Raw genomic sequence first — 19,154 nt, forward strand, 5'->3', positions numbered from 1 at the left:
ATCCTTTGCTGTATATGGGATATTTTTCGAACAAAGGACTCAGTCCTTGTTTGAAATTCCGAGGATCCTCGACATTGGAACAGTCCTTCGACGGATGTCGATGACGTAGAATCCTCGAAATTCTGGCTTCCGAGGATCCTTCCTTGACATTGAGAAACGCCTTATGAATTCGGACATACTACTCGCCTCGCATACTGTTTTTCGCATACTATATAGGACACAGCACGTGTCTAGCGAGGATGGGCGGTATGCTGATTGATGATGTGAATCACTTGGAGCAAAGTGTCATGACAGAATACAGGAAGCAATAGCAAGTTAACACGTTTATTGACAATAATAAATGAGGACAGTCACTGAACAGAGAGATGGGTGGCGCAGGGACTGAGATGGTCAGCGTGGAACAGAGTGAGCTGGTGAGTCAAAGTGCGCTGGTGATGGTGAAGGCTGAATCCAGACACAGAACATAATCCACGAAGACACCGAACTGGAACACCGAACAGAACCGGGAAAGGACACACAGCACAGAGACATCAAACAACGATCTGACAAAGGAGATGAGAAATAGGTGAGCATTTAAGGGGTGAGTGGATAAGCTGCAGCTGGCGCTGTGATGAGTGTCAGCTGGAACCGCTGATCAACAATGAAGCTCGGTCACGCCCACTCACACACACACATAACAACATTCACACGAGACAAGCAGGAAACAATGCATTCATAAACCGTGACACAAAGAGAATGGACAGACTTGATTTAAGGAGCAGATGGAATTGAGAGAACAGGCCTGATGGCAACACCATCAACCTTTTTACCCACCTCCATGTCCATCACTGCAGATTACACCATGCAGAGAGTAAGTAAGATTATTTTACTAGTCATGGAATGGGAAATGTTATATGTGACCCGCTCTGGCGAAATGAGTCGGAAGTCACAACGTTATATTTTAAGATATGGGCCGATAATGTGGAAAAACAATGAAAAAATCGATTTTTTAAAAAAGCTAATTTCAAAGAACAGACTTTCAAAAATAATCTCCCAAAGTTTCGTAGTCCAGATAATTGAGTAAAGGTATTTAAATGGCTATTAAATTTGACATGGTTTTACTAAATTCGCTGGAAATGAACTTCTCAACTCCTCTCGTCACTTATGAACATTTCCCGGTATCCCCTGAAACGTCACTACCTCTGCTCTCCAAATATGGTGTTACATGTTGTATAGAACCAATCAAAAAGCTTAGAAATGTAAACACACTGACATAAACGCTGATTTTTATCAATGGGAAGCCCCGTTTCGACTGACAGGCACGCGATTGGCCATCCTCCTGTCAGACTAGCGCGCGCTGGTATCTCCGTTATGAATTTGTTAAGGGGCTCGCACACCGGACGAAGCTCAGCGCCACGTCTTTAAAATTTGAACGCATTGTTTTCTATGAGTGTACGCACACCGGCGGCGACATTTGGCGCCTGCCCGCAGCGCCCAGAAAACAATAGAAAACAATGCGTTCGAATTTTAAGACGCGCTGAGCTTCGCGTCCGGTGTGCGAGCCCCTTTACACTGTTATTGTCAACTAGCCTACACAAAGATATGATTGCATAGGCTAGCATTATTTGTTCTCTGTTTTGTTCTTTGCTCGTCTCTCTGCCTCTCTCACTTTCTCTCTCTCTCTCTCTCTCTCTCTCTCTCACTCACTCACTCACTCACTCACTCACTCACTCACACACACACACTCTCTCTCAAGCAAAAATTTAGCACCTCTGTTCAATCTTTCTGATTTTAGAAAATCTTTGTAAAAGTGCCTTATAAAATATTAATTCAAATAAATACTTTAAAATAATTTGAGCTTCAGACTGGTTTAATAGCATTTATATATATATATATAAAAATGTCTTTGGTCAAATTAAGCTGTAAAATAAATAGTTTATCCCTTTAAATGCAATGGATTTTGAAAGATATCAAAAAAAAAAAAAAAAAAAAAAAACGGGCAAAAAACTTTAAAAGCGATGTTCTTAGGTTTTCAATTGGAAAAAGAGGGCAGACAACCATAACCATATGACTCTGACTAGGATATCATTTTAAAGCTTATTGTCTCATCTTTCCATTGATGCCAAAATCTCAGTTTTGAAATTTGGGTCACTGTGACTCATTTTGCTGGATCAGGTCACATATTAACCTGTTAACAGTGATTTTCTGCCTTCATATATTTAAATACAGGGTGATTCTTTTAATAAGTTAGCCTACCGCGTTTTCTTTACTCATCTTATTCAGCGTGATGTAGCTATGCATGCAGTTATATGTCTACAAAATTCAAGATACACAGGCATTTTTTGCCCTAACGAGTTTGTCATTATATCATATAAGATGTAGTTGTATTACAATATCACACAAGCAAGAGTGCCGTTTTCCCCAAATCAGTACAAATGCAATGTTCCGTCAACTTATTGTTAAATGAACAATGTGAGTTACATTTTAGACACAGTAACGTTATTGTTGTATTCTTTGTTTGTTTGTCCTTTATTTCGCCATGAAAATTTCAAAATTATGAACAGCAGAACACAGCCCCCGTGCAACAGAAATGTTTTTGTTATACTGACTGAATCTGCGTTTAGAACGAATGAATCCGTACTTCATTCCTGAATGAATCAATCATTTGAACAAATCGGTTGACTCACTCACTCATTAAGACAGTGACTTGCTTTGTTTCATATTTAAGGTACATTTTAATTAACTTAAAATTAGAAAAAAAAAATCCATATTTAAATATTGAATTACATTTATGTAGACACATTGTAAATGCTGTGTAAATATATTAATGCCACTTCTCATTCTGTTTCACCTCTGTATTGCAAAGATGGATTTGTTGATAATTTCATTTGATTGGTAACAGCCATAATGTATAGGCTACTATGCTAGTATTAATTTTTATTTCCTCAGGTCTTAAAAAGCCTTAAATTTGATTTTAATAAATGTGCAGCAACCCTGAAAGAGAAAAACTAAATAAACAAAGTAAAAATGATTTAGACTGATACATCCCACCCCATCCCCCCATTTTTTTTTTTTTTTTTTTGGCCACAATAACCGTGGTGTAAAAAATCTAATATCGTGACAGCCCTAGTTGTTGAACATGTGTGTTGAATTGGAGTGATATTGGCACTGATAACTGGTATCTTATGAATTGAAGTTGATGAATTGGGTTTTGCAGTGTGTATCTGGATTTTTATACTGCTGTTTAATGTGTCTCGGCCTAAAGCCAAAGTTTTAATTAATTAATGTGTGTTAATAAAAAAAAAATACTTTATTGTTAATATTGGTGTTGTGGTTGTTCAGACTCCTGACTATCCCGGACCTGACCGGGTTAAACAAAGGTGGTGGCAGCAGAGTGGTATGAAATTGATACAGACCAAACATTTACTAGTTTCTATATGGTGAATGGCACATAGTGCACTATATAGAGGATAGCAGCGGTCTAGTTTTTTGTAGAGAGTATACTGTGACTTTTTTTCCCTCCCAGCCTCATACTCTCCCGTCCCAGAGCAACACCCCATAAGCACCGCCACACTCACTAATGCATATAGTAGGCCTATGTGTTATACTTCTGAAAAGAGGGAGATGAACAAACATGAAACTCGTGGATGTTTCCCCACTGCGAACTTTATGTAGAATGTTTTCATTTCGTCTTCTCTTTTCACACATTTTTACAATGAGTACCGTACTCGGTTACTAACGTAACCTCGGTTCCCTGAGATACGGAACGAGTACTGCATATGGGGAAAGGTCTCCTTTTTCCCTGTTACTGAAGCCTTTTTCAATAACGCAGTGTAACTGCATCGTCATTGGTTCACTCATAGACAAGTTGTTGAACCAATGACTGCGCGGCATAGCTGCGCGGCCTATGGCGACAAAGCCCGTGAATATTCCCGCCGAAATGGGCGGGGTAGCTATATAAGCAGGCGCTTCGCCATAGGATTTCAGGTCATTCGACTGAAGCGACGACACTGAAGCCGCAGCCTCGTGGCACGGCATGTAACGCAGTACTCATTCCGTATCTCAGGGAACCGAGGTTACGTTAGTAACCGAGTACGTTCCCTTTCGATACTTCACTCGTACTGCGTATGGGGAACGAATTCAACAGCGCCGTGCCACGGCAGGGAACGACTGGACTTGTCTTGGACACCGCAAGGGAACCAGAGGACAAGTGAGAAGGCCGGAGCCGTCGAACCCTTAGTTACACTACCAAAAGGGGAGTAACTCCCAGAGTGGCATGAAGCGGAGCACGATAGAGGCCGCTGGATCATACCGAGAGGACCCGAGCTTGTAAGGTTTTGAGCATCAGGGGTCTGAGGTCAGCTGAACACAGTGGCTCAAAGGGAGGCCCTTTGAGAGCTCTGAGGACCAAAGAGAGGTCCCAGGTGGGAACAGTGAGAGGATGAGATGGATTCAATCACCTAGAACCTCTCAAGAAACGCACCACAAGGTTGTTTCGTCCCACTGACTGGCCAGCGATAGCAGCGTGAAACGCTGCGATGGCTGCTACGTAAACTTTGAGCGTTGAAGAGGTGCGACCCAGTTCTAAACGCTCCTGGAGGAAAGACAGTATCGGAGATACATCACACTCCACTGGGTCTATGTTGCATGCAGAACACCAGCTAACAAAGACCGACCATTTCTGGGCGTAGAGGCGTCTCGTGGACGGAGCTCTCGCCTGAGAGATGGTATTCAGCCCGTCCCCGGGGAGGTTAGCGGGCTCCCATCGAGGGACCAGAAGTGCAGAGCCCAGAGTTCTGGCTGGGGATGTCAAATCGTCCTGTTCACCTGAGAGAGGAGGTCCCGTCTCAGGGGGATCGGCCACGGAGCTTTCGTGGAAAACCTGAACAGCTCTGAGGACCAAACTTGGCTCCTCTAGAGCAGGGCCACCAGGAGGACTCTATGCTTGTCTTCCCTGATTCGTCTGATGATCTGCGAGATCAGAGCAATCGGGGGAAAAGCGTAAAGGAGGGTGCTGGGCCAGACGTGAGCCAGCGCATTGTCCTCCTTCGGGAAATAAATTGGGCAGTGAGAGTTGTCTTCTGAGGCGAAGAGGTCTACCTCTGCCTTCCCGAAGAACTCCCAGATTGTGAGAACCGTCTGGGGGTGGAGCATCCACTCGTCTGAGGGGACATTGCTCCGAGATAGCATATCTGCTCCCAAGTTTGTTCTCCCGGGTATGTGAGTCACTCTGAGCGACTGAAACCTCGGTAATGCCCATTCCAGAAGACGCTTCGCCAGAGCGCATAAGCAGCTGGACGAAAGACCGCCCTGGTGATTTATGTATGACACCACTGTCATGCTGTCCGACTGGACTTAAGACGTGGCATCCCGTCAGGTGTGCCTAAAACGCGTGAAAGGCTCGAATCACTGCCAACATCTCGAGGCAGTTGATGTGCAGATGGCTTTCTTCGTGAGACCACGAGCCAAAGGCCGGTCTGCCCTTTCAAAGAGCACCCCAACCTGTGTTGGATGCATCTGTTGAAAGCACCGTCCTTCTGGACACCGCCTGTAGGGGTACACCTTGACTGAACCATACAGGGTTCATCCAAGGATTCAGAGCTGTCGAACAGGCCTGATTGACCCCGAGACGCAGGCGGCCATGCCTCCAGGCGTGAGGAGGGACCCGGAACTTCAACCAGTATTGCAGAGGCCGCATCCAAAAAAGGCCGAGCTGCAGAACCGGGAAGGTGGAAGCCATCAGCCCTAGCATCCTCTGGAAGTACTTCAGAGGGAGATAGGCTCTGTTCCTGACCAATGCCACGAGCTGCTGAATGGCCAGAGCGCGCTCTGGCGATACTACAGCCGTCATACGGGCTGAGTCGAAGACTGCACCCAGGAACATTACACATTGGCTGGGGAGCAGTGAGCTCTTGGCAAAGTTGACCCTGAGACCCAGGCACTCCATGTGGCCGAGTAGCACAGATCTGTGATGCTCCAGCTCGGCTTGTGACTGGGCTAGGATGAGCCAGTCGTTGAGATAATTGAGAACCCGGATTCCCAACTGTCTCAGTGGGGAAAGCGCCGCGTTCATGCACTTGGTAAAAGTGCGAGGAGCTAGGGACAGCCCGAATGGAAGGACCGTATATTGGTAAGCCACACCCTCAAATGCGAATTTCAAGAATCACCTGTGATGGGGGGCTATCTGGATGTGAAAGTATGCATCTTTCAGGTCCAGCAAACAGAACCAGTCCCCGGGGCAAACCTGCGCGAGGATCTGCTTCAGCGTTAACATCTTGAACTTCCGTCTCATGAGGGAAAGGTTCAGGAGTCTGAGGTCTAAGATGGGTCTGAGACCGCCATCACTCTAGGGAATGAGGAAGTAATGGCTGTAATCGCTCTCTGAGGGAGAGACTATTTCTATAGGCCCCTTCTCTAACAGAGACATCACTTCGGCTCGGAGGACGTGAGCGTCGTCCGTGTTTACTGAAGTGGAAAGCACCCCGCCAAAACGCGGGGGTCTGCGAGCAAACTGGAGCGAGTAGCCTTGAGATATTATCCCCAGAACCCACTTGATACTCTGGGGATGGCCTGCCAGGCCCGCATGACAAGGGGTTGAATGGCGCCAGGTGGTGGGCCGCTGGGATGGGGCCTGCACACCGGCTAGTTTTTAGAAATGCTCATGCATCCTCATGAACGTGGCTTGCGGGGTGAAACCAGCAAACGACACGCTGAGAAACTCAGCAAACAGATATATGCTTCTTGGAAAAAATATACATCATGTGTCCCACCTGAGTCAAGGGAGAGCATCAAGATATATTCAGCCGAGCGATATTGGAAGTGAGACTGCTCTTCCTCAATGAACATGGCTTGCAGGGCAGAGCCAGCAAGTCACATGAACAGAGGTCCAGCATAATGAGCATGTTAGTTCCACCAAGCACGAGTGAGCATTGAGTTCGCTTTCAGTGAGCGCATACATCCTCATGAACGTGGCTTGCAGGGGCAGGGCCGGCAAACGACACGCAGAGAGACTGGAATAAATATGCTACATCGACTGATATGCTGAATATATAAACAACATAGGTCTCACCTGAGACAGGTGAAAGTGTCGTTATATTTCTCAAAGAACACGGTTTGCAGGGCAGAACCGGCAAGCAACGCGCTGAGAAATTCAGCAAACTCGACAGAAATACACTGTATCAACTGAAATATATATATTATATATATATATATATATATATATATATATATATGTCTCACCCGAGACAGGGGAGAGCGACATGTTATATTTCTCAATGAATGCGGCTTGCGGGACGGAACCGGCAAGCAACGCATAGAGAAACTCAGCGCAAACAGCAGAATTGAAAGAAGAACGCGCATTGAAAGAAGGAGAAATACACTCACTCAGATAGAAAATGTATCATGAGTCTCGCCTAAGTCAGGGGAGAGCATCATGTCAAATTCAGCTGAGAGTGAGAGCTCGCTCCCGAGTGAGAGCACGCATCCCCAACGAACGCGGTTTGCGGGGGAGGACCTGGCAAATGACGCGTTCTGAGAGACGCCGTTTGAAGCAAACGCCAGCGAGAAAGTAGAAAAATAAGCTCTGTACTCACCTGACGGAAGACGGCAGGGGATGAGCTGAAAGCTCTCAGATGCTGAAGGCGGCACGAGGGCGGCGCGGTGAACAGCTGCTAGAGAGCGAAGATCTGCGGAGCGAGGGGCTCTGCATGTGCCACAGCTGTGGCGCGGCATTGAGGCAACGCCGCCGCCGTGAAAACGGCGATTGTAGCCCTTTTAGAGCGGCGAGAGCCGCTGGGAAAGCTCTTTTAGAAAGCGGCGTTAAGCCGCGGGAAGAGCTCTTTAAACGGCGCCGGATGGCGGCAGGAGACGCGCTGAGAGGTGGCCGAAAGCGGGAAGCGGGCGGCTCGAGAGCGGCGCTTGAGGCAGCAGTCTGCGAGGGCGCCGGCGCTGTCTTCGTTCGGCGGTCTCAGCTCAGTCCGCTGCGGGAGCCTCTTCGACGGCGGCGAGAACTTCTCCCAGGCGAGCTTCTTCCAGGCGGCGAAGGCTTCAGCCGGAGATCAGCGAAGAGCTATATGAAGTCGTCGCTGAAGGAGAGAGAACTAAAATCCTATGGCGAAGCGCCTGCTTATATAGCTACCCCGCCCATTTCGGCGGGAATATTCGCGGGCTTTGTCGCCATAGGCCGCGCAGCTATGCCGCGCCGTCATTGGTTCAACAACTTGTCTATGAGTGAACCAATGACGATGCAGTTACACTGCGTTATTGAAAAAGGCTTCAGTAACAGGGAAAAAGGAGACCTTTCCCCATACGCAGTACGAGTGAAGTATCGAAAGGGAACATAAGCTATTAAATTACAATTTTTAGTTAATTATAAAATCTTCAGTTATTTATAAATAATACATTAATACATATTATATAGCTGTTTATGAGAATATCTGATACAACAATTCAAAATAACATGTTAATACTCTTTAAACAATTATCTCATCTTAAAATACATCAATATCTTGGATTCTCTGTAATTCACATTTCTCAATATATTCACCTTTTTAAAGCAATTCAACCAATTGGCACTAAATTAACAATATTAAACATTAAATACAAAATACGAAAATGTTAAACACTGGTCTCGCGCCATCTCACGGCTGAGCTCGTGCATCTCTAAACTAATAAGCTTTTAAAACATCTTTAATAAAATGCAATCGGTATCATTATAATATCTACACACTCTTAAACATTATATCATTAACATTTTATCATTAGAATACCTGAAAAGAGGGAGACGAACAAACATGAAACTCGTAGATGTTTCCCCACTGCGAACTTTATGTAGAATGAAGAAACCCGCGAGATCTCCCCCTAGTGTTCCAGCAGGCAAGAGCAATCGATCACACACCTTAAAGGTCCCGTTTTTCGTGTTTTTTTGAAGCTTTGATTGTGTTTATAGTGTGCAATATAACACGTGTTCATGTTTCGCGTGTAAAAAAACACAGTATTTTTCACATAATTTACTTATCTGTATACCGCTGTTTCCACTGTCATAAAAACGGGCTGATGACTTCCTTGTTCTATGAAGTCCCTCCTTCAGAAATACGTAACGAGTTCTGATTGTGCCAGCGGTTCCTGTGTTGTGATTCGACAGCAGCTTAGCGCACCGTGCCCGGAAAGGTCACGCCTCTTACCATAACGTGGAGATGCACGCGCTCAGTGTTATTGTAAACATGTCTTTAATTTTACCCTATCAATTTGAGCCGGAATCAGACCCGGTGATTGGACTGCGGGATGAAAATAACAGCGTTTCGACGACATGGCGACAAACACACTCTACAAACGCAACTCTTGTGTATTCCTGTGGGCGGAGGTTAGTCAAAAAACTGTTTTAGTGACGTCATTAAAGAAGGAAGTAGAGGGATGTAGTCCAAACTGGCCGTTCGATGTAGGCGACTTCTGTTAAATAAAATATCTCGCTTGGCATTGAACTTTGAGCTTTAAAATTTTACAGATTTTATTTATACTCTAACAACAACATTACACACTAACTAAAGTTTGAAACATGGGATCACGAAGAACGGGACCTTTAATGTGCCAAACTAATAGATCAAAGATGAACTCAAAATAATTACTCAAATTACATATGTACATTTTATAAACAGTTTTAAACATTTACAAGATCATACATGTAAAATATTTTTACTGTTTCAGATTTATGAATTTAATTGCATATTATGAATTTAAATGCATATTTCAATGTCACACACAATTTAAATGCATATTTCAATCTGTCACACATGCAACTGATCTAAGCTACATGTATTTGAGAGCATTCTGAAAGAATGCTTATGTGTATGTTATCAACATGTCAATTTATTATAAGCAACTGTTGACTTTAACAGCCAATGACATTTACAGCTGGAGAGACTGGACTGATTTTCTACTATTTAGTGTCAATCACCATTTAACTCAGCAAGTTAAGATCTACATTTAGACTTAGATGTTATATGAATATTGTCCTTGGATCATAGGTTTTATCAGCTGGCAATTTTCAATGCACATTTAAGAGTGCAAGTTGCAACTATTATGAATAATAGAAAGATTAGGCTTATCAGTATGTCACAATATCACCCTGTTTGGACTTTGTTTTCTGTTTTGCACCATTTCCTGCCAGTCTGTCATCATATTATGCATTTTGATTCACAAGCTTGCAATTCAATTCAGTATCAATTATTTTGAATGTACTGTATATCAGGTACAGTACATGGCAAATTTTCTCAAGAAAAAAAAAAAAGTCAACTAATGCTCTACATGGGAATCAGTAGGTTCTACATTCATATTGAAGGTTAAAATGAACTGATTTGTATACAAACTTAAATTACACTTAAGGAAATTTAGGAAATTTTTATAATAATATAGCCCTGTCACACTGTCACCTTCATGTTCTGTTTGTTTTGTTTTTCATTCATCACATGTGCTCCTGGACACTAACTCACCATCACAGCTGTGCATCCTTAGTTAATCAACTCTTGTGTATATCAGTTCCTGGTTGTGTTCAGTTTGGTGTTCGGTCTCGTTTCAGTTATGTGTGCGTGTACCTCTATCAGTTTGGATATTGAACCTTGTATTGGAACTTTATTCGTCTTTATCTGCCTGCCTGCCTACGCACTAGGGGTGGAACGGTTCAGATTACTCACGGTTCGGTTTGTATCACGATTTGAAGGCAGTGTTGCCAATTTAGGAATTTTGTCACTAGATTTAATGACTTCCCCACCCCTTTTGAGACTTTTTTCAAATGTTTAGGGACAAATCTAGCAACTTCTTGGACAAACCTTATCTAGATTCTTATTTTGCCCACTGATTAATTCATATATATTTAGATCAATCAATTTGCCATTATGATGTTTTCTAGTGACATTTAGCTACCAGTTTTAGCTACTTTCAATTGAAAACAGTTGGCAACACTGTTTGAGGGTCACGGTTTCAGTAGGGTTTGGTATGTGCTATGTTCAGTAAAAAATAGGACAGTTGTGAAATAAAAATAAAATCAAATAATCTAACTACAAGAAACGGCACAAATAAATACACGAGAGCTAAGATACAAAAAATAAACAATGCTTTACAGGTTGTTTTTTAGCTATCTAACGGCTTTCAGGCACAGAAATAGAATAAAGTAATCAAATATAAAATAACACCACATATAAACGTCTTTGAATCAGGGACGGATTACGAACCGGGCCAGCGGGGCCGCTGCCCAGGGGCCCTAGGGGTGCAGGGGGCCCGTGGGGCCCCTAGCCCAAAACTATTTGCAACGCTTATCAACAATGTATTTTCGTTTGTCTATTTTAGAGGGCCTACATTCTTTGATCCTCTGCCTACAAGGGCCCCTGACCCTATAGGGAGGGCGTTTGGCTGCCAAGGGCCCTTGAATTGTGGTGGTTGTGGTGGTGGTGCTGGTGGTGGTGGGGGGGGAGGTCGGTGCTTTCAGGGGGCCCCCGGCCCTGCTATAGGAACTTTAAAGGGAAATGTGTGCATGGGAGCCTACTTTTAGAAGGCCCTCTTAGGCCCTCCTATTATGGTCCTGGCTTCTGGCTACCAGGGGGCCATAGGGAGGATGGGGGCTTTGGGGGCTTTTAGAGGGCCCTCTGATTATGAGGGCCCTACTAGGAGGCCCTAGGCTAGGGAGGAGGGTGTAGTGTACCTTTAGAGGGCCATCTGATTACAAGGGCCCCTACCATGGGGCCCCTGGCTTCTGGGGGGAGGGGAGGGGGGCGTGTTAACAGCCTTACAGAAGGCCCTCTGACTAGGGAGCGGTAGCATGGTAGGATTGAGGCGGTTAACCTGCCCGCTGAGTGGCCCCCAGACCAGTGTAGCAGTGTAAGAGTTTGACCAGTGTAATCACTCCCAGGGCTGTAGTGGAGGCTAAACGCAAGTAAACACGGTTTACCCACCTCTGAAATTTCAGAATTAGAGTTTACCCACTTCTCAATTGATCTAAATGCACATCATAGTATAGTTTATGCACAAAATGTGATCACAGAATTCTTATTTTACCACTACACCCCTGATCACTCCGTTCTGTACGGGGATATGGTACACAGGTGGATTCTGGCATGGTTCAGCTGGACACGGTACACATGTAGTGTGATCACTAACCGTGCCCCAACATGGCTCTCACTGTACGTTCACACCAGGAGAGACCAAAGCGAACACGTCGCCAAGGTCGTTGAAGAAGCTTCGTTGTTGAATTTGCTTTATTCACTTTGTTCGCTCATTGGAATGTTTGATTTAGCCTGTTACCGTGGGGCGTTGGTAAATCTATATATTAGAATTGGTTTTCACCGAACCGCGTCATAACTCATTACATAAGGTTAACTGACTTTTAACTTCTCTTTTTCGCTCTGGCCCGCCCAATTCGCTTCACTGCCAGTGAATTTGCTTTGTTCGGCCAATTCGCCGAGAAATAATGACTTTCGTCGCTCTGGTCTCTTCTGATGTGAATGTACGTAACATCAATAATGACACTACAAATAATAAATATTTGAATTAATTTGAGAAAGTTGGTGTTAATAACAGTTTTTTTCACATTGGACTCCTTGCAATGCGTAAATCATGGGGAGAGACCTATCTTTTCCCATGGTAATAACCAGGCTGCTGAATAGAAATGGGATGATCAGGGGCGGAGCCAGACATTGTAAACATTCGGGGCTTAGACCAAATCTATATTTGTCCAAAGACAATTTAATTTTCTATTAACAGCTTTACTGACATGAAAGGAGCTTTTGTTGACGTATTCTTGTTCAGAAAATGTACATTATTTGACACTGTAATTTGTAAAACTTTGTTGGATGTACCAGCTCTAGGAGGGTCCGGGGGCATGCCCCCCCGGAAGAAAATTTTGAAAATTTTAAGGTTAAATGCATCAATCTGGTGCTCTCTGGAAACTCAAAATTAAGAGCTTCAACCCATGTACAGTGTGCAAATTGAACAAAGAAACAGCATTGACTTGTACCTGGACATTAAAAAGGGTTCAAACATCTTTTTTACAATACTTTTGTACGATTTCTTTTTAAAAGATAAATCCTTGAGCTTTTATTTTGATCACCAGATCACCAGCCGATCGCGTGCGCAGATGTGCGCACTTCTCTTTAAAACACGCAGCACAGGCAGAGTGTATATATAATTAATCGCTGTCTTTTGCTGTTTTATATAGGCACAAAGCCATATCACGGTTTCGATTTTAGCTCGTTGTAAAACGTAGTATGTTTTAAATGTTCAGTTCATTATGAAACGGTGGCGGCAGTACAGGGTCATTAATGGGAAACACTGAATGAATGTATAGCTGATAAATGTGCTAAAGTTGTCATATCGGTTGTTATATAACAAAAACCCTTCCACTGGACCGAGAGAGAGTCTCGAGGCCTGCCGCTGTTCTGAGTGAGTGACAGGAGGCGTGGCTCTGTACAACTGCGGTGTCAACATCATTCTGCTTTTACAACACGGTACGCGTACGCCGCACTAGTTTGGACCCACAAGTGGCATGATGACGTAACAACTAGCTATCCCAGACAATGCTGGCGTTTTTTTTTTTTTTTAAGGGGGGGGGGCTCGCGAACGTTTTGCCCAGGGGCTCACATAACCCATAATCCGTCCCTGCTTTGAATAATTAAAGATGAAACATTATTGAAGTTACCAAAGCTATTCAGTCAAGAGTGATTTCTTCATCTTTTGATTAACATTAAAAACAGGAATATAGACTGCTGACCTATAGGGTCATCCAAAAATTGGATGACCCTATAGGTCGTTTAAGCACCTTATTACGACCTATATTTACGCTTTAAAGTCATGCGCCCTCTAGCTGGCATAAAAATAATGACAGTGTCGTGTTATGTCTGTCAACATGAAATGACGTATGACTGTCGTTACCAATCAAAATGCGTGTTCATTTAAATGCAATGTGTGGACTTTTTACACCTTTTGTCCTATTTCCATTTAGCAAAACTCTTTTTTTTTTTTATTAACGACTATACCTACCCCATCCCTAAACCTACCCTTAGTGATTTATGCTGCATTTACACTTTATGAGCACATGAATTCCCTGGGATCGAACTATGTACCGTAAAAAAAAATATGGACATAGTGTCTGTGACGTCACCCGTAGATTTCTGAAGAGCATTTCTGAAGCGAAAATGAGGCCGCTGCCATCTTAGCAGCGTGTCACCGCACGTCACTCCCGGATAACTGAAAATGGGCAAAGAGGCAAGACGTGGTTGGAACCAAGGTGACTGGTTGCTGAAACCACGCCTGCCTGGCTCGACGTGATCATGTTAGCAGGCTGGGTGCTTGAGCACCTGCCCCTTTGCCCCTTGGTGCCCAAAGTGCCCTTTTGTCAAAGCAAAATTTCCTCTAATTTTTTTGTAATAACATGACCTTTTGTGAATGTGTGCCCATGCCCAATCTAAATATTAGTAAAATTTATGAATAATAATTTAGCCGTAAATAAAATTACCCACATGATGACCTTTTACCTGACGACGATGACCTCATCCGACCGGGACGATTCCTCACGCCGCACGCGCATTTTTTAATTGCCAGGGGATATTTTCAACACTGCGGCAGATGGTAAGTGGTGTTTCATTCTCAGCGAAGTGATTTGGATGTTTATTTACTTATTATTATTTTACAAGAAAGATGTGATGCGAGAACATTCAGATGTGTTGTTTATATTGCTGTGTGTAGTCTGTAGTGTAGAAGTAACGTTAGCGTGCTGTTTGAGGGAGAAAAGTTTCACAGGCAGGCATCGAGGGGTCTGGTCTTTTTTATGTTATTTGACTAAACTATTATTATATTACAGTATTTATTTATTTTTTTTAAACGTAGAGTGCCGTAAAAATAATTATCACAACACTGGTAAGGCTTATTCAAATGTTCTCATTTTCTGAATTATCATTATAAAAATAAAACAATTCAGAAATGAATTAAAATATAATTATATTTTAAATGTGACACACATTTTTTTTTTCCTACAATAGCAACATTGTTTACAACAGCAAGACCACTTTAGCCTGTAAACTCAATAATATCTCTCTGGAAATAAATGTAAAAATATCAATGTCAATATAAAATGAATAATATACCTAACCTGACATCAAAGTGCAGTGTGAAGGATATGTGACCCTAGTAACAATGATGTCATTAACATTTTTAGAGACATGTCCAACAGGAAACTTCTGTTATAAGTGCCTACAACCACTCATCCTCCACTTATAAGATTAATGCTACACTGTCATTTTTAGTAGGTGCCATCAGAATGAACACACACACACACACACACACACACACATTTTAGTTTCTTTATTTATATTTTTGATTTCTCACTTTTACCCCTGCCATGGCCACCATCATCCTATCCCCCAATTAATGTTTTTTTTGTTTGTTTTTTTTTTTTTTTATCAGATAATAAAACTATATTGTACTGTACGAAACATGGGCCACGTCGATTTTACTATCCATGGGTTTCATGTGACGTCACTGTATTCTATCGCCGCCATATTTGTGACCGGTCAGAGCTGCGCGCTCTGTTTTCTTTTACCAGTCTATGGTGACAGCAGCTACAACTACCAGAGGAAGGCCAACGAAAAGCTCTCAGAAGGTTCACAACAAATTTACAATATATCTGGGATATGTGGTGCTGTTAGCCGTTTCAACAGTCGTCAGAACTGCAAATTTATTTGATCCCAAAGGAGTTAGATCGGCAGAATTATTGGCTTCATTCAGAAAGGACCATACCACTGGCAGCCAAACAGCAATGCACAACATTAATAACTGCTGGGACTGTCATTTACATAACATTATAATTGTATACAATATCGTATTAAAATATTGTGAATTCTAGTTGCTGTGTTTCGGCGTGTTATTACAGGATGAACAAATTCACGACGTGAGCTGATTACATTACTTAGTTCAAATACATGCCTGCATGATTTTGTGCAAATATAAGTTGTAATTTTATGTCTATCTTGTATAAATATGAATTACCCTATATAGGATGTGTTCCGTTGAGTTAATTAACTTAAAGCGCTTTATTTTACGGATGTTCATTCAGCGCGTGCAGCTCAAATCAAAATGAGATGATTTGAGAAAAAAATCTGTTATTGTTCGTGATCCTTATTAATCAAACCAAGTGTTGCTGAATATAATACGAGAACAATATAAGAGCTAGTTATTAAAAATAATGCATCATTTTTTTTTAAAAAATATGAAAGTTTTAATATTACTGTAAACATTTTAATGACTTAATCATTGCTGTTTGAGCTGCGCACGCTGAAGCTGAAGAGAATAAAAACCCGTAAACAAAGTTAATTAACTCAACGGAACACATCCTATATAAAATAATCCAGATATTAATACAAAATAAAAATAATATTACAACTTATATTTGCACAAAATCATGCACGCATGTACTTGAACTAAGTAATGTAGTCAGCTCGTGTCGTGAATTTGTTCATCCTGTAATAACACGCCGAAACACAGCAACTAGAATTCACAATATTTTAATACAACATTGTATACAATTATAATGTTATGTAAATGACAGTCCCAGCTGTTAGTACGGTCCTTTCTGAATGAAGCCAATAATTCCGCCGATCTAACTCCTTTGGGATCAAATAAATTTGTAGTTCTGATGACTGTTGAAACGGCTAACAGCACCACATATCCCAGACATATTGTAAATTTGTTGTGAACCTTCTGAGAGTGTTTCATTGGCCTTCCTCTGGTAGTTGTAGCTGCTGTCACCATAGACTTACGGTGCGTTCCAAACGGGATATATCGCCCTCCGAAGGGCACTTCGGAGTGAAAATAATCATGGCCGCCATATTGAAGGGTCGTTCCAAACCGAAGTGCTCAAAACTGGCCACTTCAAAGGGCCCTTTGGAATGAAGGATTTCGAAGGGAACAACTGATGGGACACTTCTGGCCCCCATGATCCTTTGCACAGGGAAGTTTGACGTCACAGAATGGGTACAGGAGGCTAGGAGTTCGATTTTAATTATAAAGGAATGTATAATATTTGTATGTACTACTGTAATATTTATACGAGTTAGATTTGGTACATTATTATGGTCTAGGGCTGCAACAAACGATTATTTTGATAATCGATTAATCTATCGATTATTAGGTCGATTAATCGACTAATCATCGATTATTGCACTGGTTAATCAGTAGGCTTTGTTCGATTATTCTACTTTAGCAATTAGTTAAAATATTGAGTTATACTGTACTTTAACTAGTAAATAAAACAAGGAAATCACTTCAGCTTTTAAAAGTGTATTTTTAATAATTTTCAAGCCAACTGAATAGACCAATATCCTTCAGGTTAAAAAAATATAATGTAATTATGTGGGGTTTTTTTGAAAAATGAAACAACAACATACATACACACATATTATATATCATATTATATATATATATATATATATATATATATATATATATATATATATAGTACAGTCCAAAAGTTTGGAACCACTAAGATTTTTAATGTTTTTAAAAGAGGTTTCGTCTGCTCACCAAGGCTACATTTATTTAATTAAAAATACAGTAAAAACAGTAATATTGTGAAATATTATTACAATTTAAAATAACTGTTTTCTATTTGAATATATTTCACAAAGTAATTTATTCCTGTGATGGCAAAGCTGAATTTTCAGCATCATTACTCCAGTCTTCAGTGTCACATGATCCTTCAGAAATCATTCTAATATGCTGATCTGCTGCTCAAGAAACATTTAATGTGTACAATTGTACAAAATATTTGTGTACAATATTTTTTTCAGGATTATTTGATGAATAGAAAGTTCAAAAGAACAGTGTTTATCTGAAATCTAATCTTTTATAACATTATAAATGTCTTTACTGCCACTTTTGATTGATTTAATGCATCCTTGCTGAATAAAAGTATTCATTTAATTTCTTTTCAAAAAAATAAAAATAAAAATTCTTACTGACCCCAAACTTTTGAACGGTAGTGTATAATGCTACAGAAGCTTTGTATTTCAGATAAATGCTGTTCTTTTGAGCTTTCTATTTATCAAGGAATCCTGAAAAAAAAAGTACACAACTGTTTTCAACATTGAAAATAATCATAAATGTTTATTGAGCAGCAAATCAGCATATTAGAATGATTTCTGAAGGATCATGTGACACTGAAGACTGGAGTAACGATGCTGAAAATTCAGCTTTGCATCACAGGAATAAATTACTTCGTCAAATATATTTAAATAGTACACAGTTATTTTAAATTGTAATAATATTTCACAATATTACAGTTTTTTACTGTATTTTTTATTAAATAAATGTAGCCTTGGTGAGCAGACGAAACTTCTTTTAAAAACATTAAAAATCTTAGTGGTTCCAAACTTTTGGACTGTACTGTATATATATATATATATATATATATATATATATATATATATATATATATATATATATATACACATACATACACACACACACAAACTATCGAGTTTATGGTCATTGAATGGCTTTCCTGAGGTAAATGTTACATTTTGTGTGATATATTTGTTTGCAAGTTTTATTGACTTCTTTCTGCGGTTAAAACTCCGATTAAGTGATTACAATAGAGATGGATTAATTTCAGTAAGTACTTTTTGATGTTCATTCATGTTTATTTCGCGCTGTAATAGAGAGGAATAGGTTCACATGCCGCTTGAACCGAGGTGTTACAGCGATCTGCCACACAACGTTAAACAGCGTCACCACCACAAGTATTGTTTGAATTCCGTAGTAATATTGACTGAATTTAAAAGCTTAGACTTAGTTTTATATCAAAAGTAACCTGATCTGTCGGTCCGTTGTCTGTGTCCTCTGCTCTGCGATGCATCTTTCACTGTGTGAGAAAATGAACGTGTGGCGTGAGAACAGTGAGTCTGAATGAGAGTTGGTGGCCCTGCATGACAGTATTCTGTAGTTCTGCTAAACGTTATGTTTGTTATGTTTATATGTTATGTTAATCTCCCACATTTCACGAGTTCGACTTCGTTTGCACTATGCTCTCCAAAGCGCTGACTTCTTTTATTGGATTGGATCCGGGAGGGCTGCATTACAGTATTGCGCTACAGCGCCCCACTGGTTACACCGCGTTATTGCAGGCCCTTCAAATA

General features: G+C 41.3%; 1 long non-coding RNA gene across 1 annotated transcript; it reads right to left on the minus strand.

Annotated features, from left to right (window-relative positions):
* Positions 1-310: 310 nt before the first annotated feature.
* On the minus strand, positions 311-18,893 carry LOC125267967. The gene is made up of 2 exons (XR_007184754.1): positions 18,830-18,893; positions 311-542 (listed from the first exon to the last, which is right to left on the minus strand). It is a non-coding gene; the product is annotated as an uncharacterized LOC125267967 (long non-coding RNA).
* Positions 18,894-19,154: the final 261 nt, after the last annotated feature.

This window comes from Megalobrama amblycephala, linkage group LG1 (genome assembly GCF_018812025.1).
Source record: "Megalobrama amblycephala isolate DHTTF-2021 linkage group LG1, ASM1881202v1, whole genome shotgun sequence".
Lineage (NCBI taxonomy): Eukaryota > Metazoa > Chordata > Actinopteri > Cypriniformes > Xenocyprididae > Megalobrama > Megalobrama amblycephala.